Source organism: Staurois parvus, unplaced genomic scaffold (assembly GCF_062004578.1).
Source record: "Staurois parvus isolate SC_StPar_1 unplaced genomic scaffold, SC_StPar_1.0 ptg001146l, whole genome shotgun sequence".
In the NCBI taxonomy this organism is placed as follows: Eukaryota; Metazoa; Chordata; class Amphibia; order Anura; family Ranidae; genus Staurois; species Staurois parvus.
In genome coordinates this window covers 479,731-493,538 of record NW_028318942.1, presented here as the reverse complement: position 1 = coordinate 493,538, position 13,808 = coordinate 479,731, and positions in this window count along the sequence as shown.

Sequence of the window (13,808 nt, the reverse complement as noted above, 5' to 3'; positions counted from 1 at the left end):
CATAAACAAAAGAAAGTTGGTAAAATTTTGCATTAGTGGTCGGTAATTTTTGCAAATGCACTCTTTTGGAGCCACCTGCTTCCTACTAACAAAAATTAAGCCACATGGCTTCACTGAGAACCTGCCTGCTTCCTAGCAACAGATGGATGATGGGTGACTTCAATGAGAAGCTGCCTGTGTCCTAGCAATGGAAAGACACTAGGCAGCTTTATTCAGAAGATGTCTGCTTTCTAGCAATGGAAGGATGCTAGGTGGGATTATTAAGAAGCTGCCTGTGTTTTAGCAATGGAGGGATGTTAGGCAGCTTCATTGAAAAGCTGCCTGCTTCCTAGCAACAGAAGGATGATAGGTAGCTTCATTGAGAAACTACCTGACTCCTGGTAATGGAAGGATGCTAGATGCCTTCACTGAGAAGATGCCTGCATCCTAGCAACAGAAGGATGCTAGATGCCTTCACTGAGAAGATGCCTGCATCCTATCAACAGAAGGATGCTAGATGCCTTCACTGAGAAGATGCCTGCATCCTAGCAACAGAAGGATGCTAGATGCCTTCACTGAGAAGATGTTAAGCAGATTCAGTGAGAAGCTACCAGTGTCCTAGCAATGGAAGGACGCTAGGTGGCTTCAATGAGATGCTACCTGTGTCCTAGAAACAGAAGGGCACTAAGTGGTTTTGTAGAGAAGCTGCATGCGTCTTAATAACTGAAGGACTTCTAGCAATGGACAGGTGCTAGGCATCATCATTGAGAAGCTGCCTACATCCTAGCAACAGGACCATTATACTGTACACGTGTGAATGTTGCTGAGTACATGTGTACTCAGGTCAGAGCAATTTTTACACTGGATCTTGCTGCCAACTTCTACAGCAAGGCCCTGTGTACTAGTTGCCAGTTTTTCATACAACTATGAGAATAAGTCCTTAATTTGTTTCTGCCTAGTATTAAAAAAAAGGGGACCCCTCTTTTGAGAATATTAATTCCCTGTCAATTCACATTGCCTTTGACCTGGAACAATTATTTGGATTAGGAATTCTGACACTTCTCTAAAGCTTATTAATGGCATTCTTGTTTCTAACTTTCAAGTATAAATCCAGGAAGCTAGCATTTCCAAATGAGGGTCAGCAATCATAGTCTATACTGTTCTGATGACAATGTCTCAAGTTTCACTCCTCAGCATTCTATTAAAGCTGTTTCTATCTCTTTAGAAAAGACAAATTGCCAAGAGGTAAAATTCCTTCCTGATATTCATTTTTGTGTTCTTTCAGTACCGTAAAACCTGTTTGCACATGGTTACTGTTAGTGATAGTTATTTTACGGCTGTTTGGTTTGCATAATCCTAATTATATGAAAGCTAGTTTTACTTTCCTGCATTTCAAATCTTCACAGAAAAAGTTACTTCAAGTAATTTATGTAGTAATATTTTAGTTATACTGTAGGTTTAAGCCAGGCAAACACATTTAGTTTTCATTCGATTTCCCCATCCAAGCTAAATCCATGGTGAATGGACTCAGGGTCGGGACAAGGGGTGGGCAGGAGGGACTGCTGGCCTGGGCACTGCGGTATCATGTGAGGTGGAGGGGGGGAGCATCATGAGCAGATTGGGGAAAGGAGATTTCTGTTGGGGGTGAAATTTGGTGGCGGCAGGGGGTAAGAATTGTTCTAGGAGGGGAAATTTGGAGAGGCGTGCTAGGAGTGTTGATTTCGGGGGATTTGTGTTAGGAGGAGAGATGAGGGAAGAGGATGTGCGCTGGGGGTGGTATTTGGGGGGTTTGTGCTAGAAATGGTGATATGGTAGAGGGGGAAGTGTATTTGTGCTAGGAGCTGAATTTTGTTTTGGGGGGGATTTGTGCTAGGATGGGAGGATGGAGGATTGGGGGTTGGGAATTTGAGCTGGGAGGGGGGAGTTTGAGTGGGTGCTGAGGATTTTTGGAGGTGAAATTGCACAAATCCCCCCCAAAACAAAATTTGAGAGTTAGAGGATTTGTGCAAGGAGGGGTAATTTTTTTTGGGGGGTGAGGGGGGGATTTGTGCTGGGGACAAATGGGAAGAAAGGGGGTTTGAGTTGGGGAGAATCGAGGGAAAAGTTTTGTGCTGTAAGGGGGGGGGGGATTTCAGCAGGGGCAGATTTGTATTGCAGAGGGGGAATTTATGCTTAGGGGATAAGCATGCAAATCAGTGCTTTATTTTTTTTTGGGGGGGGGGCAGGGGGAGGGGATTTTTGCTGATACATGATGCTCAAACATCTTAGGGGGGGGGTGCAATTTGGCATATTCACCCTGGGTTCTAGATGACTTTATCCCAGCACTGAATAGACTACTCTCTTGTAGGTGCGGGCTGTCAAAATACCCCAGTGACAGCTTTTGAATCTCTGCAGCCACTGTTTGGCTGAATTTTTTTCTGCTCAGCGCCTTCAATTTCTCAAACATTTGTGCTGGGTGGTGTTGGCAGGACCATCTACAACTAACATTTTGACCAAATCACAGGAATCATCCAGAATTTGAACTATGTATGGCCAACTTACATCTGTTGTACTGTGTTGGTTCCTGGCTTTTTGGATGCCCCATCTATGAGATGCCGTGTTTGAAGACTCTGATCCTGTCCAGCTGGAAGCTTTTAGTGTTCCTCCTATTATACTATCCACCAACATACTTGCAGATATTTAGATTTTCAATTACCATGAGAGAGTCTCTGTAGGTCATTTCTGCATAGGGTTGGCCACACATGGTTCAATCATGGCAAGTGATGTCACTGATCATAAGACTTTTTCTGAAACTCTAGAGGGCCTATAAAGGGTTTTCAAGGACCTTCAAGTGATCACAGATTTTCATGTGTTCACAGGTACAATAGGTTGTACAACTTGTTGGAAAATCTTACTGTGAATGAAGCCAATCAAAACCACATACCAGGGACTATAGCTGTGACATCGGTTTCAGTGGGAAAGACTTGGGGATGGTCCTTAGCAAGCATGGGCAAATAGGGGTTTATTTACTAAAGCTGGAGAGTGCAAAATCAGACTCACTTCTGCATAGAAACCAATCAGCTTCCAGGTTTCATTGCCAAAGCTTCATTGAACAAGCTGAGGTTAGAAGCTGATTGGTTTCTATGCAGAAGGGAGTCTGATTTTGGACTCTCCAGCTTTAGTAAATAAACCCCATAGCGTCCTAACACTGTTGCCTTTGGGAGAAAAGCACTGTCGGTTCCTATGTTTACGTAAATTATTTGAGAAAGGGCATCTACTGCATCTTTTTTGCCTGATGTATTTATGAACATATTTGTCCACCCTTAGCTCTGTATAAATGTTAGCATGCTGTTTACACAGGCATAGGTGCAACAACCATTTTATTTTGGTATGATGTGTTTAGTAGTTCTGCCTCCAGGCGGTGGTGTTATTAGAGTTGAGTTAATGCTCTCTCTCGGTGTAAGCTGGTTATGATGTAATATACATCATAATAGGGCCTTATCAGTTATGTGGTATCTTTAGCAGCATTCGAATAATAAAGGATTTTGTAGCTGGCTTGCCCATTATACCTATTTTAATTCCTCTTACCTTTTACTTAGATGCCAGCAGTGTTTGACTAGCTGCCTTGTCATCTGCATAACTATGGTGCTTATAGTGTAGCCATTGAACCCCAACGAGCAGTATTACATCACGAAGTACAATGGCGCCAGACCTTCAACAGACTAGATCTGTCTTTCAACCAGTCCCTTAAAGCTGAACACTAGTAGGTACCCCATGTGTAAGGTGAGTGACCCCATCCAAGATGCCTAGTATAGCCCAGAAGAACCCATCCCGGGAGTAGGCCTCTTATGTGACCCACACTTGGTGCCCAATGAGGAAGGAAACATGGAGGAAGTCCCATCTTCCTAAACCCCCCTTTTCCCCTCTCCCTTACGTGCGGTATCATGTAAAGAAGTAAAATGGAACTAGACTTTCAACAGATTAGATCCACCCTTCAACTACTCTCTTAAAGGATACGTTCACCTTTAGAACATTTTTAGGGTGGAACATGAAACATGTTTCCATAGCTGCAGCCGCATCTGCCGCCCCGTTTCCTCTGACAGATAGCACGGGGAAACTTCTCCCCGTACTAACTGTCAGATTTGAAAACAGTGCGGCCGTGTGAGGTGCCGCTCACACGCCCCCCGTCACTCATTCACGGAGTTCTGTGAATGAGTGACTACAAGTCCCGGCAGCCTTAGCGGCTGTTGGCTTCTAATTTCAATGAACTATCATGGCACTGTGGAGCTCCATGGCAGTTTATTGAAGCCTCCTTTCAGTATATCTGCTTGGCCGTACATCCAGTATGGCAGGCAGATATTCTGACGGGTCTGCAGGAGACCTGCATGGCATCAGCAAGCTACTGATCGCTGGTGCAATGCTTTCCAGGCTCCTTTGGACAAAAATAATAAATGCACATTTTTTTACCTGAAAAAAAATTAGCCTTTATTATTTTTGTTGCAAAAGTGAACTTATCCTTTGAAGCTGAACACGAGGTGGATATAGAAGGCACACATTAATACAGTTTTCCATCCATTAGGAGATCCCTAAAAGTATTTTTTTTATGCCAGCATGAGTACTAAATTCTAAGTACCAGTCTGAGTACCTAAATTTGAATTGGTGCTAGCCACTTGCAGTCCCCTGAACAGTAGAGCTCAGGCTCAGGGAGGGAGAAGCAGCATAGTGAACCAGTTGGGTGCATCGCAGTGCTCATATGCTAACAGGAACGTGCTGACTGAAGAAGAAAGCAGAGTGCCAGAGAGATCCTATCTGGCTGCCTCTTCTCCTTTCCAATCACATTCTGGAGGAGGGACAAGACCTGTAAGTGTTACTAAATTGCAACAGAGAAAATTCAGGTCTCCTGTCCTAGCAGACAGGATTTTTCTGTGTGGCAGACCTGTGTAAATCTCATGGCCGGATGGATGGACAAACAAAACCTTTGTCAGGTAAACATCTCCAGTTTTTTTTTGTTTTTATTATTTGTGTATTTAGCTGTTTGCTCAGAGTTTAGCCTTTTATATGTACCTTTACGTAAAATATATGGGCAGCACAGTGACTAAATGGTTAGCACTTCAGCCTGGCAGTGCTAGGGTCGTTGGTTCAAATCCCAGCCACGGCACCTGCCTGGAGTTTGCATGTTCTCCCTGTGCCTGCGTGGGTTTCCTCCGGGTACTCCGCTTTCCTCCTACACTCCAAAGACATGCTGGTAGGTTAATTGGCTCCTGTCTAAATTGTCCCTAGTATGTGTATGTATGAATGTGAGTTAGGGACCTTAGATTGTACACCCCTTGAGGGTTAGGGACTGATGTGAATGTATAATATATATGTAAAGCACTGCGTAAATGGATGGTTCTATATAAGTACCTGAAAAAAATAATATCAATAACATTATTTGCACGAAGCTGATCTTTTTTACCCATATACTGTATCTTAAAGACTATACATACAGGCGTACCTTGGTTTACGAATTTAATTTGTTATGCGGGACTTTTCGTATTATGAAAAATTCATAAACCGAAACGTGGTTTCCCATAGGAATGCATTGAAAACCAATTATTCCGTTCCAGTGGTCAGAAAAAAGTAAACAAAAAAGTATTTTATCTGTTCAAAACTCTTTATAAATTGCACTTTAAAGGCATACATACTGTACAGGGACATGATTAAAAAAAAATTGTAAATGCATTGGAAACCAATTAATCCGTTCGCATTGCAAAAAAAAATCGTAAACCAAGCATTATTTTCAATGGATTTTCATTCGTAAACCGAAAACTATGTTAACTGTGGCGTTCGTAAACCGAGGTACGGCTGTACTTTTCATTCAACTGTGCACAGGGTAATAGGAGACCTCTTTTTTTCAGTGGGAGGAAGTAATTAAGAATATTTCAGAGCTGCAGCTTTTTAGTTTTCTAGCAACCACTACAATACAAGGAAAAGGAAACGTGTGTATATTTGCTAAGAACATCATGAGATACGACAGATAATGGCAGTGCCCTTGCTGATTTCTTATGTGGCTTTCGGTGAGTTAAAGCTCTGTAATTAAGGAAAACTCTTGCATATCATATCTGTTTTTTTAATTAATTTTTCAACTTTCCTGCTATGTTGTATGTTATGAATATGTAAAGCATACAGTGGATATAAAAAGTCTACACACCCCTGGTAAAATGTCAGGTTTCTGTGATGTAAAAAAATAAGACAAAGATCAATAATTTCAGATCTTTTTCCACCTTTAAACTGTACAACTCAGTTGAAAAACAAACTGAAATCTTTTTTGTGGGGGAAGTTAACATAAAAAACTAAAATAATGTGGTTGCATAAGTGTGCACACCCTCTTTTAACTGGGGATGTAGCTGTGTTCAGAATTCAGCAATTATATTCAAAATCATGTTTAATAGAAGTCAGTACACACTTGTCATCATTTAACGTGCCTCTGATTAACCCCAAATAAAGGTCAGCTATTCTAGTAGGTATTACCTGGCATTTTCTTAGTTGCATCCTACAGCAAAAGCCATGGTCTGCAGAGACCTGAATCTGATCGAAAATCTGTGGGGTGATCTGAAGAGGGCTGTGCACAGGAAATGCCCTCACAATCTGATAGATTTGGAGTGTTTTTGCAAGGAAATATGGGCAAATATTACCAAGTCAAGATGTGCCATGCTGATAGACTCATCCCCAAAAAGACTGAGTGCTGGAATAAAATCAAAAGGTGCTTCAACAAAGGATTCGTTTAAGGGTGTGCACACTTATGCAACCATATTATTTTAGTTTTTGATTTTTACTTCCCTCCACCTAAAAGATTTCAGTTTGTTGTTCAGTTGTACAGTTTATAGGTTACATCAAAGGTGGAAAACATTTTGGAATATTGGGCAACTATGTGGCAAATGAGGTTTAATGTTGATAAATGTAAGGTTCTGCACTTGGGGGCTAAGAATATGCATGTATCATACATACTAGGGGGGGGTACAACTGGGGGAATCAATGGTGGAGAAGGATCTGGGAGTTCTGGTAGATCACAAGCTTAATAATGGCATGCAATGCCAAGCTGCGGGTTCTAAAGTGAGCAAAATCATCTCTTGTATTAAAAGAGGTATAGACTCCAGAGAGAGAGATATCATTTCCCCCGGTACAAATCATTAGTAAGACCTCATCTGGAATATGCAGTTCAGTTTTGGGCACCAATTCACAAAAAGAACATTGGGGAACTGGAGAAAGTACAGAGAAGGTCAACCAAACTGATAAGAGGCATGGAGGAGATCAGCTATGAGGAAAGATTAGAGGAACTGAATTTATTCTCTCTTGAGAAGAGGAGATTAAGGGGGGATATGATCTCCATGTATAATACATAAGGGGGGATATGATCTCCATGTATAATACATAAGGGGGGATATGATCTCCGTGTATAATACATAAGGGGGATATGATCACCATGTATAATACATAAGGGGGGATATGATCTCCATGTATAATACATAAGGGGGGATATGATCTCCATGTATAATACATAAGGGGGGGATATGATCACCATGTATAATACATAAGGGGGGATATGATCTCTATGTATAATACATAAGGGGGGATATGATCAACATGTATAATACATAAGGGGGGATATGATCAACATGTATAATACATAAGGAGGTATATGATCTCCATGTATAATACATAAGGGGGATATGATCTCCGTGTATAATACATAAGGGGGGATATGATCTCCATGTATAATACATAAGGGGGGACATGAACCCCATGTATAATACATAAGGGGGGATATGATCTCCATGTATAATACATAAGGGGGATATGATCTCCATGTATAATACATAAGGGGGATATGATCTCCATGTATAATACATAAGGGGGGATATGATCTCCATGTATAATACATAAGGGGGATATGATCTCCGTGTATAATACATAAGGGGGATATGATCACCATGGTATAATACATAAGGGGGGGGGGGGATATGATCTCCATGTATAATACATAAGGGGGATATGATCTCCATGTATAATACATAAGGGGGGATATGATCTCCATATATAATACATAAGGGGGGATATGATCTCCATGTATAATACATAAGGGGGATATGATCTCCATGTATATTACATAAGGGGGGTATGATCTCCATGTATAATACATAAGGGGGATATGATCTCCATGTATAATACATAAGGGGGGATATGATCTCCATGTATAATACATAAGGGGGATATGATCTCCATGTATATTACATAAGGGGGATATGATCTCCATGTATAATACATAAGGGGGATATGATCTCCATGTATAATACATAAGGGGGGATATGATCTCCATGTATAATACATAAGGGGGGATATGATCTCCATATATAATACATAAGGGGGGATATGATCTCCATGTATAATACATAAGGGGGGATATGATCTCCATGCATAATACATAAAGTGGGATTTGATCACCATGTATAATACATAAGGGGGATATGATCTCCATGTATAATACAAAAGGGGGGGATATGATCTCCATGTATAATACATAAGGGGGGATATGATCACCATGTATAATACATAAGCGGGGGTATGATCACAATGTATAATACATAAGGGGGGATATGATCACCATGTATAATACATAAGCGGGGGTATGATCTCCATGTATAATACATAAGGGGGATATGATCTCCATGTATAATACATAAGGGGGGTATGATCTCCATGTATAATACATAAGGGGGGATATGATCTTCATGTATAATACATAAGGGGGATATGATCTCCATGTATAATACATAAGGGGGGATATGATCTCCATGTATAATACATAAGGGGGGATATGATCTCCATGTATAATACATAAGGGGGATATGATCTCCATGTATATTACATAAGGGGGGTATGATCTCCATGTATAATACATAAGGGGGATATGATCTCCATGTATAATACATAAGGGGGGATATGATCTCCATGTATAATACATAAGGGGGATATGATCTCCATGTATATTACATAAGGGGGATATGATCTCCATGTATAATACATAAGGGGGGATATGATCTCCATGTATAATACATAAGGGGGGATATGATCTCCATGTATAATACATAAGGGGGGATATGATCACCATGTATAATACATAAGGGGGGATATGATCACCATGTATAATACATAAGGGGGGATATGATCTCCATGTATAATACATAAGGGGGGATATGATCTCCATGTATAATACATAAGGGGGGATATGATCTCCATATATAATACATAAGGGGGGATATGATCTCCATGTATAATACATAAGGGGGGATATGATCTCCATGCATAATACATAAAGTGGGATTTTATCACCATGTATAATACATAAGGGGGATATGATCTCCATGTATAATACATAAGGGGGATATGATCTCCATGTATAATACATAAGGGGGGATATGATCACCATGTATAATACATAAGCGGGGGTATGATCACCATGTATAATACATAAGGGGGGATATGATCACCATGTATAATACATAAGCGGGGGTATGATCTCCATGTATAATACATAAGGGGGATATGATCTCCATGTATAATACATAAGGGGGGATATGATCTCCATGTATAATACATAAGGGGGGATATGATCTCCATGTATAATACATAAGGGGGGATATGATCACCATGTATAATACATAAGCGGGGGTATGATCTCCATGTATAATACATAAGGGGGATATGATCACCATGTATAATACATAAGGGGGATATGATCTCCATGTATAATACATAAGGGGGGATATGATCTTCATGTATAATACATAAGGGGGATATGATCTCCATGTATAATACATAAGGGGGGATATGATCTCCATGTATAATACATAAGGGGGGATATGATCTCCATGTATAATACATAAGGGGGATATGATCTCCATGTATATTACATAAGGGGGGTATGATCTCCATGTATAATACATAAGGGGGATATGATCTCCATGTATAATACATAAGGGGGGATATGATCTCCATGTATAATACATAAGGGGGATATGATCTCCATGTATAATACATAAGGGGGGATATGATCTCCATGTATAATACATAAGGAGGTATATGATCTCCATGTATAATACATAAGGGGGATATGATCTCCATGTATAATACATAAGGGGGGATATGATCTCCATGTATAATACATAAGGGGGGACATGATCTCCATGTATAATACATAAGGGGGATATGATCTCCATGTATAATACATAAGGGGGATATGATCACCATGTATAATACATAAGGGGGATATGATCTCCATGTATAATACATAAGGGGGGGATATGATCTCCATGTATAATACATAAGGGGGGGATATGATCTCCATGTATAATACATAAGGGGGGATATGATCGCCATGTATAATACATAAGGGGGGATATGATCTCCATGTATAATACATAAGGGGGGATATGATCACCATGTATAATACATAAGGGGGGATATGATCTCCATGTATAATACATAAGGGGGGATATGATCTCCATGTATAAATACATCAGTGGTTCATATAGTGAACTCGGTGTAGAGTTATTCACCCTGAGGTCATCACAGAGGACAAGGGGGCACTCTTTACATCTGGAGGAAAAGAAATTTAATCTCCAAATACAGAAAGATTTCTTCACAGCAGGGCCATAGATATTTTTTTTTCTGGGGGGGAGGTTTAGCCGTGGGCACCTAAGGTACAATAATTTGACAGCAAACCTGCCCCAATGTGACAAATTGCACTTAAAACTTGACCCTACCCCTGTGTAAACAGTAACATATGACAGTCCTTGTACTGAGTAAATACACTTTAATTACTGTGCTACAAGTGAGAGACATGAACAAACTTCAGCACACTGATCTGTAAAATATGAATCTCTACCATTACATCTGCTTTTCTGCACACAGTCTACTAAGAACTTCATTAACAGTGACTGCTGAGCAACCAGCATCTGTTGTACAATATATCATACATAATGCAGGGGTCAGGAGTATGCCATATACTGCCCAACATATGCAATCGCCTTTAGGCAGAACTCTACTGATGGCAGCAAACAAGTATGAAACATATAAGGGTGTCTGAAGACCTCTCATCATCACGCCGATTCACAGGAAGCTTTACCTTTTATCAACACATACAAAGTTGTGAAGGAAATAGTGATGTTATCTGCCCACCTCAGTCAATAAGCCTTGTATTTGTTGATAACATACAAGGCTTCCTGTGAACGGCTGAGCAGCGCCCAACCTATATGGTCCACATCCCGCTGCTAGAACACATGATGCTCCATACAGTTTACACAGTGCTCCCAGCAGGAATATCTGTTAGTGATGCAAGTAGCAGGGGCGGAATGACCATTTGGAAACTCGGGCACTGCCCGAGGGCCCGGGGTCAGTATGGGGCCCCATGAGATGCCCCTGGTACCTTTTTCATAGGCTTTTTTGAGTTTGGGCAAGGACACAGGGGCCCCATGGTTCCCTATTGCCCGGGGGCTCCATGAGTTGTCAGTCCGCCCCTGACAAGTAGTAAACATGGAGTTTGACCTTTCTAGAAATCAGACATTGAAGCCTGTCAGGTTCTTTACATAGGGGCTGAACTCCAATTTTTCTGCCCCCTGGCCACCCACCTAACGTCTAAAATATGGCTGAAATAGGCTGTTCACATGCCTCCTTCAGCCACAGAAAGTTGGACATGGCACGTCCAATTTAACTATCAAACTCAATTCCATTTAAGTCAATAGTGCTGTGCCACAACCATGAGCCAAGCCCCATTACAAAAGAATTTATTGTCAGTAAGGGAGGCACCTATCAGCATAGACCTCCTCTCCCTCAGTACAAACCATCCTCCCAGCTCACCCCCTCAATACATTAGCAACATTATACCTGGCCATTTGGCTTAGCTGCACACTGAAAAGTGATCCACTGCAGATCACTTTTCAGAGATTTGGCTAGTGTGAACTGAGCCTAATAACACTTATTGTAATGCTAACCCATATTCCTGTTATTTTAACTAGGTGACCATAAGCTGACACCTGCTACACATGTGTCACAGTTACATAGTTAGCCTGGCTGTAAAAAGACAAAAGTCCATCCAGTTCAACCATATATAAAAAAAAAAAAGTTAATAATCCTATGCCCACAGTTGATCCAGAGGAAGACAAAAAAAACAGCAAAGCATGTTGCTTTCACGCTGTATAAAAAGCACACTCTAAGTCACGAAAAGGAATATTTAGAAAGCAAATGCTATAAATCACTTGAATAATAGTAGAAAATCAATACTGAGCTTTGCACCTTCACACATCAGATCACCCCAATTCCTCCACCTTCACACTTCAGATCACAGTCAATTTCTGCACCTTGGGATTTCAAATAACGCCAATTCCTGGACCTTCATTCCTCAGATCAGCCCAAATTTCTGCACCTTCAGAACTCAGATCAGCCCCTCAATTCCTGCACCTTCACACCTCAAATCACCCCAATTCCTCCACCTTCACACCTCAGATCAGAGTCAATTTCTACACCTTGTGATTTCAAATAAGGCCAATTCCTGCACCTTCACAACTCAGATCAGCCCCAATTCCTACATCCTTCACACCTCAGATCAGCCCCAATTCCTGCACCTTCAGACCTCAAATCACCCCAATTCCTGCACCTTCACACCTCAGATCAATCCTAATTCCTGCACCTTCACACCTCAGATCAGCCCTACTTCCTGCACCTTCACACCTTAGAATAGCCCCAATTCCTACACCTTCACACCTCAGATCAGCTCCAATTCTTGCATCTTCACACCTCAGATCAGTCCTAATTCCTGCAAATTCACACCTTAGATCAGCCCCAATTCCTGCACCTTCAGACCTCAGATCAGCCCAAGTTCCTGCACCTTCAAACGTTGGATCACCCCTCAATTCCTGCACCTTCAGACCTTGGATTCCCACTCAATTCCTGCACCTTCACACCTCAGATCACCCAAATTCCTCCACCTTCACATTTCAGATCAGCCCAATTCCTGCACCTTCAGACCTCAAATCACCCAATTCATGCATCTTCACACCTCAGATCAGTCCTAATTCCTGCATCTTCACACCTTATATCAGCCCCAATTCCTGCATCTTCTCACCTCAGATCAGCCCCAATTCCTGCACCTTCAGACCTCAAATCAACCCAATTCCTGCACCTTCACACCTCAGATCAGCTCCAATTCCTGCATCTTCAGACCTCAGATAAGCCCTAATTATTGCACCTTCAGACCTCAAATCATCCCAATCCCTGCACCTTCACACCTCAGATCACCCCAATTCCTCCACCTTCATACCTCAGATCAGAGTCAATTTCTCCAGCTTGGGATTTCAAATAAGGCCAATTCCTGCACCTTCATACCGCAGATCAGCCCAAGTTCCTGCACCTTCAAACCTTGGATCACCCCTCAATTCCTGCACTTTCAGACCTTGGTTCCCCACTCAATTCCTCCACCTTCACACTTCAGATCAGAGTCAATTTCTGCAGTTTGTGATTTCAAATAAAGCCAATTCCTGCACCTTCATACCTCAGATCAGTCCTAATTCCTGCACCTTCACACCTCAGATCAGCCCCCAATTCCTGCACCTTCACACCTCAAATCACCCCAATTTCTGCATCTTCACACCTCAGATTAGCCCCAATTACTGCACCTTTACCCCTCAGATCAGCCCTAATTCCTGCACCTTCAGACCTTGGATCCCCACTCAATTCCTCCAGCTTCACACCTCAGATCAGAGTCAATTTCTGCAGCTTGGGATTTCAAATAAAGCCAATTCCTGCACCTTCATACC